The sequence below is a fragment of the Mchenga conophoros genome, linkage group LG18, assembly GCF_057382185.1.
Source record: "Mchenga conophoros isolate Kocher_MC1m ecotype Shallow Benthic linkage group LG18, M_conophoros_male_GT1.1, whole genome shotgun sequence".
In the NCBI taxonomy this organism is placed as follows: Eukaryota; Metazoa; Chordata; class Actinopteri; order Cichliformes; family Cichlidae; genus Mchenga; species Mchenga conophoros.
In genome coordinates, this window is record NC_140543.1 from 32,632,343 (window position 1) to 32,649,471 (window position 17,129).

Here is a 17,129-nt window from a genome sequence, read left to right on the forward strand (position 1 = left end):
GGAGACTAACCACATGGTGCCATATCATCAATCTAAACACAATGCACATATGTATTTTGAAGCTCTACTGATCTAAACTTTCATATTAATGAAAGATCAAACAACTACTGTATATCTAATGTGAAGCAAGTCATTTGAATGATGACTCCACAGCAAGCAGTAACATCTGAGGTTAAATAAGTTCTAATAAGTAGTTACAAATTGCTATGTGCAGCTTTAGGGAAATAGAAGGAGCTCATCCACACTCACTACTTGGTGAACAACGTCGATTTCATCTGCGTGGTTACATGCCAAGCAGGGATCTGTCCCACAATGACAGGGCAGCTCCTCTCAACAGCTAGATGACAAAGCTGGCAGATGTGGAGGATAAATATGTTCCCTAATTTAATTGGGAGCAAGTAATCTAGAGAGCTGAAATGTGTCTGAGAGTCCATTAACTGGTTTAGAAATGTTGACTCTGAAAGAAATACCAGTTCAATCGTGGTTTCATCATACTACGTATGTTTTCTTGCTTTTCTCCTTTTATGTTTTTAATAAAACCTGGTGTGACAAACGCATGGTCCTGACCAAGGTTATTATTGTTAACGAAAACTAACGAAATAACGAAAACTAGAAGTGAAAAAACATTTTCGTTAACGGAAATAAAAATAAAAACAAAAGAAGGAAAACTAACTAAAACTGTAATGAGTGTTCACAAAACTAATTAAAATTAACTGAATTTATAGCAAAAATGTGTTTAGTTTTCATTGATGTGTGTGTGTCATACAATAGTCAAGGGTGAAGATGAAGTTTAGTTTCCAGATTTTTTTCTTGCTGTCTCATTATGCCAGCAGGTGGCAGTACGTTAGTCGAGTCGTCTGTGTTGCTGCTCCGTCCACGCGCAGAATCATGTCAGGAAAAGTCGGGAGAAAGCGCCAGAGTCCAATTTGGGATTACTTTGAATATGACTGTGTTTTGGATGAAGTGTCTTGTAGTGGAAAGAGACAAATTATGAGGGACATTTCTAAAGGAAAAAAATCCCACAAACCTTAAAGTGCACTTGAAAAGCTCACACAAGAAGGCTAACCTAGCTTACCTTGAGAAGGTAAGGGAGCACACTCAAACCTCATCACCAGAAACAGAAGCTAACCCCAGGCAAGGCAGCATGATGCATCCCGAGACAACAGGACGGGGACATCTACATAACTGTGTGAGTCAATTGCCTTCAAAAAGTTTATCAATTCACTTGAACCAAAATTACGAACACCCGGTGCCGCAAGAGTTAATAGTCTCATTGGGGCCAAGATATACATTTTATAGTTGCCTGGTATCAATGGTTGTTCATCTGCCTTTATTTATTTATTTATTTATTTAAAGAACCCATAGGTGGGAATGTGAGTTGTCTGTCTCTGCGTGTTAGCCCTGCGACAGACAGGCGACCTGTCCAGGGTGCAGGGTATGGTAGCTGGAATAGCAACATACCCAAGGATAAGCAGAAGAGAATGACTGATATGATGAAACTGGGATTTTGTTACACTTAATTATTGCAAACACAACTAAAACTATAACTGAAACTAATCAAAACTAAACTGAAACTAAGGATTTTCAAAAAAATAAAAACTAAACTAAACTAGCAAACAATTGGTAAAAACTAATTAAAACTGATATAAAATTGAAAATCTGAAGTCAAAACTAAATAAAAATAAAAACTAATGAAAATTGCAAAACTATTAAAACCCTGGTCCAGACAGCAGGAAAACAATGTGATATGAAAACAGGAAACATGTAGGTAACTAGGGCTGCCACAAACGATTATTTTGATAGTCGACTAGTCACCGATTATTTTTGCGATTAGTCGACTAATCAGATCATCATCCATTAGACGTAAAACTACAGCTTATTGCACCAGCAGCATCTGCTCTTATATAACTATCATTAGCTTACAGCTTTAAGTGTTTAAGGTCTGTGCTCACTAAAAGTAAAGACAAGATGATAGTTTGTTAAATTTTTATGAAATTTGCAGATTGTTTCGGTGAAGTTTAATAAACTCCTTGCTATCTAAACTATAACAGGACACTGGAGTATATTCTGGAGCATCTCACACTTCTGATAATCAGCTGTCTGCTTGACGTTTATTCAGCTGTGCAAAAACTATAACTTTAATCTCAGACAAACTGATTTACTCAGGAACAAATAAAATACTAAAAAAAAAAAAAGCCAAACAATAACATTTTAAGTTATCTAAGTGACTCATATATATTTAACCTGAGTAGCGAAAGACAGCGGTGGGTTTGAAAACGATTTGTGGGGAGTCCGGTGTTCTCACGGCGCTAGTGAGCCTAGCCCCCGGCTCGCTAACGAGCTAGTGGGTAACAGATGTCTCCAAAAACGTCGGAGCGCTTTTGAAAATATGTGGTGTCCTGATAAACTGAGCAGATATTTGAGGTTTACACAGCTACATTCTCGCCTGAAAATATGTTAAACGTTTATTTTGTGACCCAGAAAGAATAATAAGAGTAATATTAAAACTAACTAGCTGCCGCCATTGTTGGAAACTGCGCTGGGCCGCGCTATGAATTCTGGGACACAGCTGCTTCTTCTTCTTCTTCTTCTTCGGGGTTTAACGGTAGGTGACATCCTTGTACATGCAATGCTGCCATCTTCTGTTTCAGTCCGTTATTACACTCTTAAATCCTGCCACTTATTCCTGCGTCTTTTGTGATCTTACAAAGTTTCAAACGACACGTCGACTATTAAATCAGTCGTCGACGATTTTGATAGTCGACGTAATCGTGACTAGTCGACAAATCGTGGCAGCCCTATAGGTAACTATAAAGAACCATTCTCATTGATTAAAGAATCAGGACAAAAACATCATATCAGTGATATAAGAAGGTTTCTGTTTTTCAGACTCATGCCATCAAAACGTGTTAACAAAATCCTGTCATGGCTGCCCAGCCAGTCGCCATGGTGACTCAGCAGCTCCTCACTGTCTCCTCCTTGATGGGCACAAGTTCTGACACACCCACACACATACATGCACAGACTGTCTCTGATGAGCAGCAGTTTATATTACCGCTGATAACACACACACACACACACACACACACACACACACACACACACGCACACACGTTCCAGTATATGAGGGTAGGTGCAGACAAGTCAGCTAAATCCAGATTACTAACTGCGCAAACCTGTCAAGTGTGACTTTGTGTTGTGTTTCAGTTTCTGTGTGTTTGTGTGTTGTCAAGGTACTCAAGAAAACAAGAAGTGCACAGATGATATGAGCTGGTGAAGTTGAATAGAGGAGAACAAATGGAAACTGATCTGCATGAAATGATACTGTATCTTTCCATCTCACTTTTTTCTTGCTGTGTGCATACTCTGATTTCATAGATTTTTCTTTCTGTGTTTTGTAGCACATTCATTCAACAGAGCACTGTTTCTGTTACTTTCTTTCATTCTTGGTCCATTAAGGTGGGACTATTATGCTTGTGCTTTTTTTTCTGGAGACATATATACTGATTCAGTGGTGGAGGTTCGTTTTAAACATGGCCAAGGTTTAATAATGAGGTTGATGTATGCACAAATAGCAAAAGGCAGAAAAAAGCAGAGGCTCATTAGACTGTAAAAACTTGGCTCAGTATTTTTTTTTACTTTTTTGTTCAGTATGATGTCAAAAGAGAGGATATGGCTAAGACAGCCAGTTTGTGTGCACAGCTACATGTTATGTACTAGCAAGAATTTGGCCTAAAGAGAGGAAAAAAGGGAGCTTTAACATCTTGTTTTAGATGGATGATTACTTAAGAAATGGTACCAAGAGTAAGAATAAGGTTTATTTTGAACTGTGAGTCATGCAAAGCTACTCTAGTAAAGTCTAAAAGTAAAAATGTTGAACTGTAAATGGCCATAGTCACATTCATCTTTTCATAAATGAAAGCTTGATACATTTAAACTAAGCAGTTGACAGTCAAATAAGAAATGTCTTTGTGTTAGGCTAGTAGTTACCAATAAAGTTTCCAAGTTTGCAACCCAACTTCAAGAGATATTCTGTCATATGATGTCAAACATCAAACCAAGCTTGTGACTGAGAGGTCACAAATCAATAGCTAGTGAATGTGTGGTTTCACTATCAGATCAATTCATCACGTCTGTTTGCAAAAACAAGCAGCAACAGCAAAAATGCTCATCTTAGGCTTCAAAATGGGACTCGGCTAATTGAGTGACAACACAGTAGTCACTCATCTAAGCATACTGCGTGTGCTTAGTGACATGTGATTGATAATGAATTCAGTTTGAGGAACAATTACATTGAGTTCATGTGTCCTTTTGTATTCAGAACTGCGGTTCCATTTAACTGAAAAGCCATTAGGGATGACTCAGCCAGTGAATACACTGCGTTTCGGACCACTGAGATTTGTTTATTTTATTGTTTAAAAATAAACATTGTGACTGGATGGATATGGAAGGATTGGATAAATTTCATCTTATTTTGAGCAGCTAACATTTTTCTGCACCCAAACATTTAACTGGGATGAACTGTGACTGCACTCCAGACTTTGGGTTTAAATAATGTACTCTTGCTTACATCCTGGGAGCAGGGTGCATGTTTTGATGCTTTAAATGAAGGGGACATTTTATACTCATTCCTGCCTCGCTCTGCTGTACTGGCTGATGGCTGGTCTGATCTTAAGCTCAGTAGGACAGAAATAACCTTTGCTTATTTCAAATCATGAACACATAATAATGGAAGCTCTCAGAAGGATGAATATGAAGATGAGAAAGGGACACAGTGTTTTCCATCATTCCTGGTTCAACTGCCACATGATGTCAGGTCTGATTTGAATCTCCGCCTCTTTTCTCCACAGGAAAAACTGACCTTTGTTGTTGCCTCTGAAGCCATTGTTTGATCTATTCACTGAACCTCTACTGTACAGTTGGCTCACTCCAAAGGCTACATGGACAATAATTTTTGCTCTGTGCTTGATATCTGTTGGTATTTACCTTGGTCACATTTAAGTAGTTCATCTGGGTGATCTGATAAAGATCATGATGTGTAAATTAGTAAATGGATAATTGAGTTACTAGTAATGGTATTATTAGTAATCCTAAAGGCTCTGTTTAAATGCAATCTATAATGTTAACCCATCCGTCAATGCACAGATGCCACTGGATACCCTGGATGTAACAGGGACTGATCATCATATACAGCAAGTACTTTAACATCCAATACAACACCGGCCTTTCCCGTTCTAAAGGTTTCATACACAGTGTTATCTGGTGTGCATTCCCATTTGAAGCACTTTTGTTCAACGCCAAGCCCTCAAGCAAACTGACAGTCCTCACAGAAGAACTGCTGTCTTGCTAACTATTAGAGGTTGACCAATTAAGCTCTTTGCTCTTTCCATCTTGAAGTTACAGCTATCAATCAACCTTTAAAAATGCACTGAGCTGTTTATTTTGAGATTTAGCAACGACATTTCTCTTAAAAGATCTGTCTCACAAAGCAGGAAAAGTGCTTTAATGTGATCCACTTTTAACCAAGGCAGATCACTATGGTAACCACAAATAAGGCAGCAGCACCAGGTCTATGTTCATACTGCTTAACATGGTCACCTCCTCACCAATCCTCACACGAACCAAATAATTTGAAGATAACAGTACAATCAAAGCACATAACCTGATATTTCCAGTAGCGGATAACATGTGTGCAGGATTAAAACACTACATAACAATAATGTTTCTTTCAGTGACTGATATATTTCATCAGACATAATAAATGTTTGAGGGAAGTTAACGCACCTTGTCCCCAATCTGGCAATAAAATTGGTTTCAATAATAAATGAAGTATAGTGAAGTTTGCTGAAAGTCTTTAGAGGAATTCTCAAAGTGACTGGTGTGGATCCATATATTAGCAAAGTGAAAAGCTGACTGGATAACATTAAAATATTCAGAGGGGGGAAACTTATAAATATATAGAATTAATGAAAAGTTAATTCACTGTGAATTCATCACTAAGCAGGAGTGAGACTGCAAGCACAATTTCCATTTCAGTGGATTTACAGTTAGTCTTAACATAATGTTTTGAAACGCGTCAAGATGAAAGTTTGTGGAATTTGATAGACAGTTTATTTTCCATGTGTGAGTAACACAGCTGCATTATTTGACTTGTGTTGTCACTTAAAAGCAATGCAGCAAGCTGTAAACCCAAATTTGTCACACAAACCAAGGGCTTATAAGCCAGCATACAAAAAGCAGTATTATCTTTCATTAGCTGTTTCATTATCTGATAATTTACCTACGGTAATTTTATCCTTATTATTAATGTTATTTGGTCTGACATTTCAGCTAGTATTCACACTATTTTCAACAGCTAGTTGCTTATTTTGACTGCTGGTTGGTGTTTGTGTTACCCAAACGTTTTTGGTGAATACACATCCCTTGTGCACCTTTAAACATGGGTGTTTAGAGATAGAACAGCAATCAGTTGGAAAGGACTACACATTGTGCATTTAATCATTAGCTCTTATTAAACTCTGGCTCTCTTCTATGGTACGTCTTTCGTCCTGTTTTCCTCCCCTCACCCCCATCCAGTTGTGGCAGACGGCTGCTCCTCCCTGAGCCTGGTTCTGCCGAAGGTTTCTTCCTGTTGAAAGGGAGTTTCACCTTCCTGCTGTCGCCAAGTACTTGCTCACAGTCTGATCATTGGGATTGTTCTTTATAAATTGTAGGGTCCTTATCTTAAAATATAAAGCAACTTGATATGACTGTTGTTGTGATTTGGTACTACATAAATTAAACTTAATTGAATTGAACTGAAAAGCTAAACAAATTGCTACAATAGGGTAAAATTTCCATAGAGGTGTACGGAAGCCCAGAGTTAAAGGAAAACTCCTTAACTCCAGAAGCTCCTTACCTAGGACTCCTCCTGACCGTAGGACTTTAATAATTAGCAATATTATTTACAACCGTTACTACTTTTTTTGTAGACCACTAACTGTTGGTAATCTAGTCATCTTTTCCACTGTTCCATTCCTCTTTACTTAACAGAAAAAAATAGGAAACATCATAGTTTTGGATAACAAATGAAGTTCATCTTGTAGTCCATAGATTTTCTTTAAAGTTCCAGAAAAACCTAATGGCTACAGAATGCTATCACTCTTCATATCGCCTGGTTTCATGCTGGGCACAAACATTATGAGATAACTCCATGTTTTGTTACATAATCTTACATTTTTTACATAATTCTTACATTTTAACAAATTTCCCACCTGTGGGACTAATAAAGGTCATCTTATCTTATTTTACAAGCCAGGCCTATGATATCGCCTGGAGAAACTACAACATGATTAGATCGTATCTCTACAGTACTAGCTCTGCCTGGCTGACTTGTTGACTTACTGAATGACAACAGAGCTTACACATTTCCAGCTAACAACTGATTATTACTGTCAATGCTACACTGTAAAACGATTTATATATGTAGTCAAGGTTTGACAAGCTCTACAATGATATTGTTTGCTTGGTTTAGTGGAAAAGCCTAGAAAAGCCTATTGCCTTACAAATGATGCAAAAATGTTAACTATACCTACAGTGGGGCAAAAAAGTATTTAGTCAGCCACCGATTGTGCAAGTTCCCCCACTTAAAATGATGACAGAGGTCAGTAATTTGCACCAGAGGTACACTTCAACTGTGAGAGACAGAATGTGAAAAAAAAATCCATGAATTCACATGGTAGGATTTGTAAAGAATTTATTCGTAAATTAGGGTGGAAAATAAGTATTTGTTCACCTCAAACAAGGAAAATCTCTGGCTCCCACAGACCTGTAACGTCTTCTGTAAGAAGCTTTTCTGTCCCCCACTCGTTACCTGTATGAATGGCACCTGTTTGAACTCATCATCTGTATAAAAGACACCTGTCCACAGCCTCAAACAGTCAGACTCCAAACTCCGCCATGGCCAAGACCAAAGAGCTTTCGAAGGACACCAGGAAAAGTATTGTAGACCTGCACCAGACTGGGAAGAGTGAATCTACAATAGGCAAGCAGCTTGGTGTGAAAAAATCAACTGTGGGAGCAATCATCAGAAAATGGAAGACATACAAGACCACTGATAATCTCCCTCGATCTGGGGCTCCACGCAAGATCTCATCCCGTGGGGTCAAAATGATCATGAGAACGGTGAGCAAAGATCCCAGAACCACACGGGGGCACCTGGTGCATGACCTGCAGAGAGCTGGGACCAAAGTAACAAAGGTCACCATCAGTAACACACTACAACGGCAGGGAATCAAATCCCGCAGTGCCAGACGTGTTCCGCTGCTGAAGCCAGTGCATGTCCAGGCCCGTCTGAAGTTTGCCAGAGAGCACATGGATGATACAGCAGAGGATTGGGAGAATGTCATGTGGTCAGATGAAACCAAAGTAGAACTTTTTGGTATAAACTCAACTCGTCGTGTTTGGAGGAAGAAGAATACTGAGTTGCATCCCAAGAACACCATACCTACTGTGAAGCATGGGGGTGGAAACATCATGCTATGGGGCTGTTTTTCTGCCAAGGGGACAGGACGACTGATCCGTGTTAAGGACAGAATGAATGGGGCCATGTATCGTGAGATTTTGAGCCAAAACCTCCTTCCATCAGTGAGAACTTTGAAGATGAAACGAGGCTGGGTCTTCCAACATGACAATGATCCAAAACACACCGCCCGGGCAACAAAGGAGTGGCTCCGTAAGAAGCATTTGAAAGTCCTGGAGTGGCCTAGCCAGTCTCCAGACCTCAACCCCATAGAAAATCTGTGGCGGGAGTTGAAAGTCCGTGTTGCTCGGCGACAGCCCCAAAACATCACTGCTCTCGAGAAGATCTGCATGGAGGAATGGGCCAAAATACCAGCTACTGTGTGTGCAAACCTGGTAAGGACCTATAGTAAACGTTTGACCTCTGTTATTGCCAACAAAGGTTATGTTACAAAGTATTGAGTTGTATTTTTGTTATTGACCAAATACTTATTTTCCACCCTGATTTACGAATAAATTCTTTACAAATCCTACCATGTGGATTCATGGATATTTTTTTTCACATTCTGTCTCTCACAGTTGAAGTGTACCTCTGGTGCAAATTACTGACCTCTGTCATCATTTTAAGTGGGGGAACTTGCACAATCGGTGGCTGACTAAATACTTTTTTGCCCCACTGTAGCTGGGTGCCTGCTGACTTCCGGGCTACTTGGTTGATCCCTTTGAGAGGGATTGGATGTAATCCCACCAATCCCTGAGGCAGAAATTATGGCATCATCATCATTACAACGCTCATGCATTAAAACATCTCTGATAATCCATCTAGCTTCTGTGCCAGCAGTCTCAGGCAAAAAATGGCCTTACGTTTTTTACATTTAGTATCTCTGTGATTCAAACATTCAAGGAGTCAAAGGAGTTGAACTGACATGCCTTTTTCATTTATATATTCATGATCTGGAATTTTCATGCACCTGGTCTGGAATCTGGATGTTCTCCTGATTTGCTACTCTGCGGTTACTTGGACTGTGTAGTTCTCTGCACTCTCACCTACAAAAATTACTTCCTGTTTGCAAAGATTTAGAATATCTGAGCTCAGTTTTAATCTGAACTCATCACATATACACTCTTCAGGTCTCTTAGGCTACGTTCACACTGCAGGTCTTAATGCTCAATTCCGATTTTTTGATCAAATCCGATTTTTTTGTCTGCTCGTTCACACTACAAATAAAATGCGACAGCAAACGCGCTCTAGTGTGAACGCTCAAAGCGGCCCGCATGCGCAAAAGAAGATGTCACACACAACGCGCTCTGTTTAGACCCAGAGCAAACAGTATTGTTTGACTGATGGCCGTTAATATAAAGACTTCGGACTTTACGTTTCCCAATTTTTGCTTTAAGTTATTTTGTTATTTACATAATAATGTAAATAACCTAATAATGATCCTTATTGCTGTTTAAGAGAGGAGCGGTGCTTCCAAGGATAGCTGCAGATTTCTGTCAGAATCTGCAGATTATACAGTACAAATAAAATGTTTACGTTGTCTTCCCAACAGTTTAGAATAGAATAGAATAGAATAGAATAGCCTTTATTGTCATTGTACAGAGTACAACGAAATTGGAGTGCCACTCCCTTGGTGCAAGTTTCAATAATAAATATAAATGTAAAATATAAAAAGTACAAAAAAAACAATCGTAAGTACTCAAACAATAGTATGTACAATAGTATGTTTCACTGACATCTACACTGGATGGCCAGGAAGCGTTCGCGATGTCTTCTCTGGCGCTGATAATTGGCTTCAGTCTTGTGTCGGTGACGTAAAAGGCGGATTTAATGCGACATGACCGTTCAAACAGCAGTCGCTTTCTAAAACATCAGATATGTATCGGATTCAGCACCACATACGAAAGTGACCCAGATCGGATTTGAAAATATCGGATTTGCGCCGTTCACACTGTCATACCATGATCGGATGTGGGTCGCATAGGGTCAAAAAAATCGGATTTGATGCGCTTTCGCCTGCAGTGTGAACGTAGCCTTACTGTCAAATTTGAGGTGACTGGCTATCCTTTTAGCATCATTTATTTTTTAGCATGCATAGTTAACACTTTGAATGGGTTTGTTTTAGCCCAAATAGAGTTCTTTTTCTAAACCTAAGTAAGCAGTGTTGGTGCCTAAAGCTAAGAAGTGAGAAGAGATAAAAACTGCAGTCTCCTGGTCCTGTTTTTAGCATTTGCCTTTGGCATCCAATAATACCATCATCAAAGGATATCTTACGCCTATGTGTGAGACACCAGGGGCTGTGAGACACCAGGGGCTTTGACAAAACAGCCAAACATGACACCATTGGAATGAGAACAGTTTAACTAATAAGCCACTGGAAGTTTTGGTCGTTTTGGATACAAATATTGTACTTGGCCTGTTCTCACAATTCAGTGAGTTGGACATTTTAAGTCATTTCAGATTAAATGACAGTCTTTGCTCATTGTCATAAACTTAATCCTAAAGTATGTCAGTTAGAATATTTGGGGGGTTCTCCTGATTGCCAAGAACAATTTTTATAATCATTCTTCCAAGTCTTAGTAATAAGAAATCACATGCTGTAGTTAAGGGTCAGCTTTAGGGCTATTTAGATCTCGGGGATTACATTTTTAGACTACGACAAGAGTGGCTGTGACTCAGGAGGTAGAACAGGCCATCTAATTGGAAGGTTGGTAGTTTGATGCCTGGCTGCTCCAGTCTGCATGCCAAAGTGTCCTTGGTCAAGATACTGAAACCCAAGTGGCCTGTCCCTAATACACTGATCAGAGTGTTAGATAGAAAGCACTTAGACACCAAAAAAGTGCTTGTGTGAATAAGGTGTATAAGGCACTTGGAGTGCTCAAGTAGAGTAGAAAAGCGCTCTCTAAGAATCAGTCCATTTATTATATGTTAATACTGGCAAATGTGACTTTGCTTAATTACCTCTTTAACTCAGAACACAGAAAAGAAAGATCCATCAACCTCTTTTAAGTCAAATACAATATCACAATATTAAAATACCTGAACGATATTATATACAATAATTTTAAGATGATAATGCGGAGCAGTGACATTGTAGTATGAGTTTGTTGTTGTTATAATCAGCAACAAAATGACAATAAAGTGATATGAGAAACCTCTGGAAATGAGTTGGTGGCCATGGTGACTATCAATCAAATGGCAAAGTCTTTTCCCCTTTTTAAACATTACGATTTTCTGCATCTTCACAATCTATAGAGCAAATAAATAACTGATCAAACAGAAACAGCGATCTGTTTTTAATGAAATGTCAGTTATAAACAAACACACAACAACTTTGAAATACAGTGTCAGATGAGTCTGACTGGTGTAATGAGAGTACATTATTTCAGATGTCTGTCTCCCCAAACACACTGAGCATGTCAAAGTGACATATGCTCTGTACCGTGTACCAGGCTACAGATGATGCCCACTTTATGTAACGGGGCAGCCACGTTCTTCGGCTTTAGAGATTTTACTCAGCATTGCATCATGTAGCTTCTTTGGCTCCAGCTATCACACACAGAGCAGATATGCACCGTTTACTTGAACCTTCAATCCATTTCTACTTTGAGTGCAGAATGGAGACAACCATTTTCCCATAGTATTCCCACAGACAGTCTACAGTCCTGTAGCTCAATGCGGTTCACATGTGAGATAGAGAAAAGGCAGAAAGAGCCCTAGAGGAGAAAAAATGAGCATAGACGAAACAATGCGCTCTAATCCACACACACACAGCATGCAGAGTGTGTCTGTGCGTGTAAGTGTGTATGTGTCTCGACTGGGGGGGTACTATGTATAAAAATCAGATACTCTTCTATTCTTTATATAACAAGGCCTTCGCTGTACTGGAGATGCATCTGTTTCACTATAGAGATAAACATCATGTAAAACCTACTACGGTCCCATGTAGGAATATTGTAATGACAGAGGTGCTGGCTAACTGCACTGAGACCACTACAATTACTCTTGGCTTACTAATGAGGAGCCAAAGCAGGACTATCGGAGGAATCTGTTTTGTAGTGATTTTTCAGCAGGAGGGGTGTATCATCCCGACTCTGCGGCACCACCATAACAAAGAGACAAGAATCCACGGACCTCTGCATGAGACACTGAACCCCCCTCACCCCCCGCCACCCCGACTCTTTCTCCTCCTCACACGCCCACCATCCACTCCCCATTGGGATGGGAAACACCGCGCACAGCGATGTCTCCGACTATGATTCCGCCATATCATAAGCTAAATATAGGCCTGCATCCGTGCCACTGCAGCCTGCAGACCTGAATATAAATATGGCACCAATTACATTTCATTTATAAAGGCCCACGCGAGGCTGGCGCATCGCCAGGATGCAGAGAAAACGCGATGACACGTCCCGAATCACGTTAAAACAGTGAAACTCACCGTGTGGATGCGTCCCGAGTCTCTCGCTGAACGTGTGTGTTTGACAGTAAGAGTGTGTGATGGGGAAAATCTCTCCACCTTTCGGTGCTTGCAGAGCAAACTGGTGCCAGGACTGAGACGCAAGCCACGCCCCTTCCCCCCGAACAGCTCGACCAATCAGGAGCCTGGAGCGTCAAGCGAGGAGTCTTCAGAGTCTGCATGCGGGAGGGGAAGCTGCCGCCTTTACGGACCGCCGGTGACAGCGCTATTTGTTTTGGCTTGATTATTTAGAGATTTAATCGTACATCTCAGGGGGAGCGTGTTAATATGAAAACACGTACAGTGGGTGACAAATTAGAGAAAAAATATGCAACCGTTGGTCTCCACATTGAGGGGCTCTGGTTGCTGTTTTATGTGTGAGGGCATTTTGCTTCTCTCCTTCTGGGAAAGGGACGATAAAAAGTTGTTCTGGGAGAATATTTTTGTCCTGTAATTTCTAACGTGATGAAAGAAGTCTCTTAAGTAAGCTACTTGCTCAATATGCATTTTTTTTCTTCAACAAGATGTATTTTTCAATCCCAAATATGAAAATGAATTATAATTTCATACAACTAAATCTTGTGTTATAAATGTAATTATCCTTGACATTAAGAGACATACACAGCAACCAGAGACTGTATATAAAAATGGACATTTGGTTTCTGAAATTCTCAATTTAAAGTCTAATATTAGTGCTATAAGTGACCATAATGAAGAATAAAAATATTTAATATTCACTCATTAAAACTGAACCACAAACCTTCTGCATGGGCTGAACCATGCAGTAAGTCATATTATTTCTCAGACAACCCCATTAACAAAGAGGGCTAGTTCACTTTGTAGCTAGTGTTGGTTGCTAGTGGACATTCTAGACTCAGGTTACCCAGGTACATGGGATATTCTGTGATAAAATGTTTGAAATTATCTTTTTGATCTGCAGTTTCCATCAGCTTTGCCTGCCTTGTGTCCTTTAACTTTTAATATTTTCACATTTGTTAAGATGATTGTGTGAGCTGCTAGCGAACCAGAGGACTGAGTGGCTGCTGGGGGACACAGAGGTTTCTATAGGATTATCTAGGATTATGCCTTCCATTTGATTCAGTGCAGTTTGTTTGTAATCTCCAAATAACACATATTGTTTACAATACACAAGCACAAAAATGGTCAACAAGCAAAGTATCAAAGTAACAAAGTTCCTATAGAACTCTCCTTGCAGAAAGTAATTGTGTATTTCCACCAGTCTAACTCAATTCAGACACTAATAATCATGTCCAATCTTTGTATATGATTGATAACAACATGTACCTAACTGATCCCCTAAGCCAGGATTTGTTAGCGCCTATTGTTGACTGTTCTTATGAATATATTCATCACAGTTGGCGGCACCATTCATCTGACACCAATCACTATCTATTACTTACTTCATAATCTCATCTATTGTTATGAAATGATGAAATAAAATAAATGAAATGAAGAACTTGATATGTTCATTAATAAAAGTAGCTGCTGTAATCGGCATATTCTTGCTTCAGTCAGTTCCAGAATTGCCAGTAATTTTTGTTTGGTGGCATAGCTCCAGATTCACATGTTGAAAGCCAGAGAGCTATAGCAAGACCCAGCACAAAACAGAGCAGGTATCAGTGACAACAGATATGTTACACTGATTAAGTCAGAAACAGTATGGCAAGTGATGTTGGGGGTAGAGGTGGGTTGCAAAGAACTTTTTTATCCATTTGGAGACACACATTTTTTTATCCCCAAAAGAGCTGAGAGAAACGTTTATAATAGCAGTTCTTTCATTATTCATTGTTGATTCAAAAATAACATCATTACACATAAAATACTGATTAGTATCGTATCAATAATACATGTGCCAGTTTGATCTGTTCTTGTATTAATAAAACAAAAAAACAAATGTTATTTGTTCAAATAAAATTTTGAGTGATTATCAGGAGGGCATCCTTGAAAAAGTAAAAAGTTCTAGCTTTAAACCTGTTCTGAACTCATCCATTTCTGTTTTCCTTTCTCGGCTGTAGTTACTCCTGATGGGTCAAACCAGGGGGCATGGCCTCAAGGTTCTTGCAGAATAGAGGAGTGGTTTCTTCTCATTCACAGCCTCTCCTCCTATTACCCTCCCTTTTCCTCTTCTGCTCTGATGAAGTGTTATGTAATGTCCCTGTCTATGTGCATCATCCCCCCTCCTCTCTTTCTATCATCAGCATCTCTGGTCCTGCCTTACCGAAACTCAATCTGTCACACCATCTATCCGCTGAAGTCTCTCTCTTTCCTTTCTGCTGTATCATTCTTCCATCTCACTTCTTTTTGCACAGTTTTATTCATTTTGTCCCATTCCTAAAATCCTCTCATTAAAAAGTAAAAGACATGACAAGACATTTAAAGTTGCTCTTCCTGCCACTGTGCAACGAGCCCTTCTCTTACACATCATCAGAATTCAAATATCATAAAAGCTTTTATTTAATGAATTTGTTAAGTAACTATTCAGTTGGAGTTCCTGCAGTTTAATGACAAGTACTGTTATCTAGTTACTCTAAATTGAAGGTCCTCCTTTGAGGTCTAAGTCGCCATCAATGACAACCAATCTTTGCAGCTGAAATATGAAGCCAGTGCCAATGCAGCAAAAACTTCAGTTTCTCCAGGTGCCACTTGAGGCTGGCTCCAAGGGTTGGTCTGCGATCATAGGCTGCCATGATACAATACTCTTTGAAAAGCATATTTGTAGCCGGGTACACTCGAAAAGTTTCATCTTTCATATTAGTTCAGTTTTAAGGTGATTTTCTTTATATTTCCTCCACCTCTACACAATAAGCTGTACATATTGAGCCACAGTTGCTCACAGTCACTTGAAGTAAAAAGCACTTTGAGCGCTCAGTTGGAGTAGAAAACTGCTATATAAATACCAGTCCATGTACCATGCATCATCCAGGGGTGTGAGCACAGTGACCCAGTGCTCCAGCAACATAAGTCTGTGCGTCTCTGCCTCGTGTCCACACAGTTTATGGTATACAGCTCTCTAACGTAGCTACTTGATGTTAGCAGATAAAAGGCAGCTTCTGATTGCAATACACCAACACAGCACTGACAAAGATCTCTGTCTAATTAAATGAGTAATTTTGGGTTGATTCCCAGATGATTAAACATGCAAGTATTTTGCTGGTAATAACTGAAATGAGTAAAGAAAATCAACAGCCTATTTATGCAAGATAATTCATAATTTTATTGGGGGGGGGGGGGGGGGATGCAAGACAATAATAATAATATCAACTGATTCATTATCAAAATAAATACATGCAATGCTTTTAAAAACCACCACACTTCACTCACTTACAATGCTCCTTATACATGGAATAATTCAATAATAGATTCTATTCAGAAATAGAATCTGTAAAAACAACATATCTCTATGGTAGTCTTGTCATAAACTGACACCTTGTGCAGGATGTACCCCATCTCTCACTCTGTCGTGAACAATGTAATATATTGATGCTTCTGTTCATGTATTTAGAATATGATTGTAAAGTTCCATGTAGACGAAGTTTGGCTTGAAAACTAGCTCCTTTTTCCACATACAGGCATATGTCCTGGTTATTGGTGCTCAACTACTGATCATTTTAATACAGATGCAGAAGATAATCATACAAAAGGAGTTCAGCATAAAATCTGCTATCAAATCCTGCATAACAAACAAACAAAAAGTCGGTGGCCACCTCTGAATATGAGGGCCCATGCAGGATTTAGGCAACACAGACCAGTTGTTGGAGCTGCAATCAGTCTTTTTTTCAGTTTGCACCAATCTGGAGGGGTTTGACTTTATAACCATCTGATGACCTAAATAAAGAGTGAACCCCTGCAGTGCTGAGGCTTAACTTAGGGATTGACACACTAATTCTATGGATATACCATGTACACTCTGGCTCACGCATAAAATCACTTTTATATGAAGGCTTAAACAAAACACAGTGGACACATGGAAGCATTCTCTCTATCTATGGATAATGATAAGTAATATGTCATGAAAATGGCACATTTGCTGTTTTTGGAGCATTATATAAAAACATTTGAAGGTTATTATAGGAGAGCTGGTTTGATTATTGGCAGCATTGAAAGGGTCTGGGTTGTGTAGGAAGGAGATTTAGAAAAGAGAAAGGATTT

The 17,129-nt window shown here is 39.3% G+C and overlaps 1 protein-coding gene across 5 annotated transcripts in view; it reads right to left on the bottom strand.

Annotated features, from left to right (window-relative positions):
* LOC146554218 (uncharacterized) overlaps nt 1-13,074 on the bottom strand; it is a 135,715-nt gene extending 122,641 nt beyond the window's left edge. For all 5 annotated transcript variants that reach the window (XM_085253208.1, XM_085253212.1, XM_085253210.1 and 2 more), the window contains exon 1: nt 12,942-13,074. The gene's annotated coding sequence lies outside the window, so the exon portion shown is untranslated. The remainder of the gene's footprint in view (nt 1-12,941) is intronic.
* Nucleotides 13,075-17,129: the final 4,055 nt, after the last annotated feature.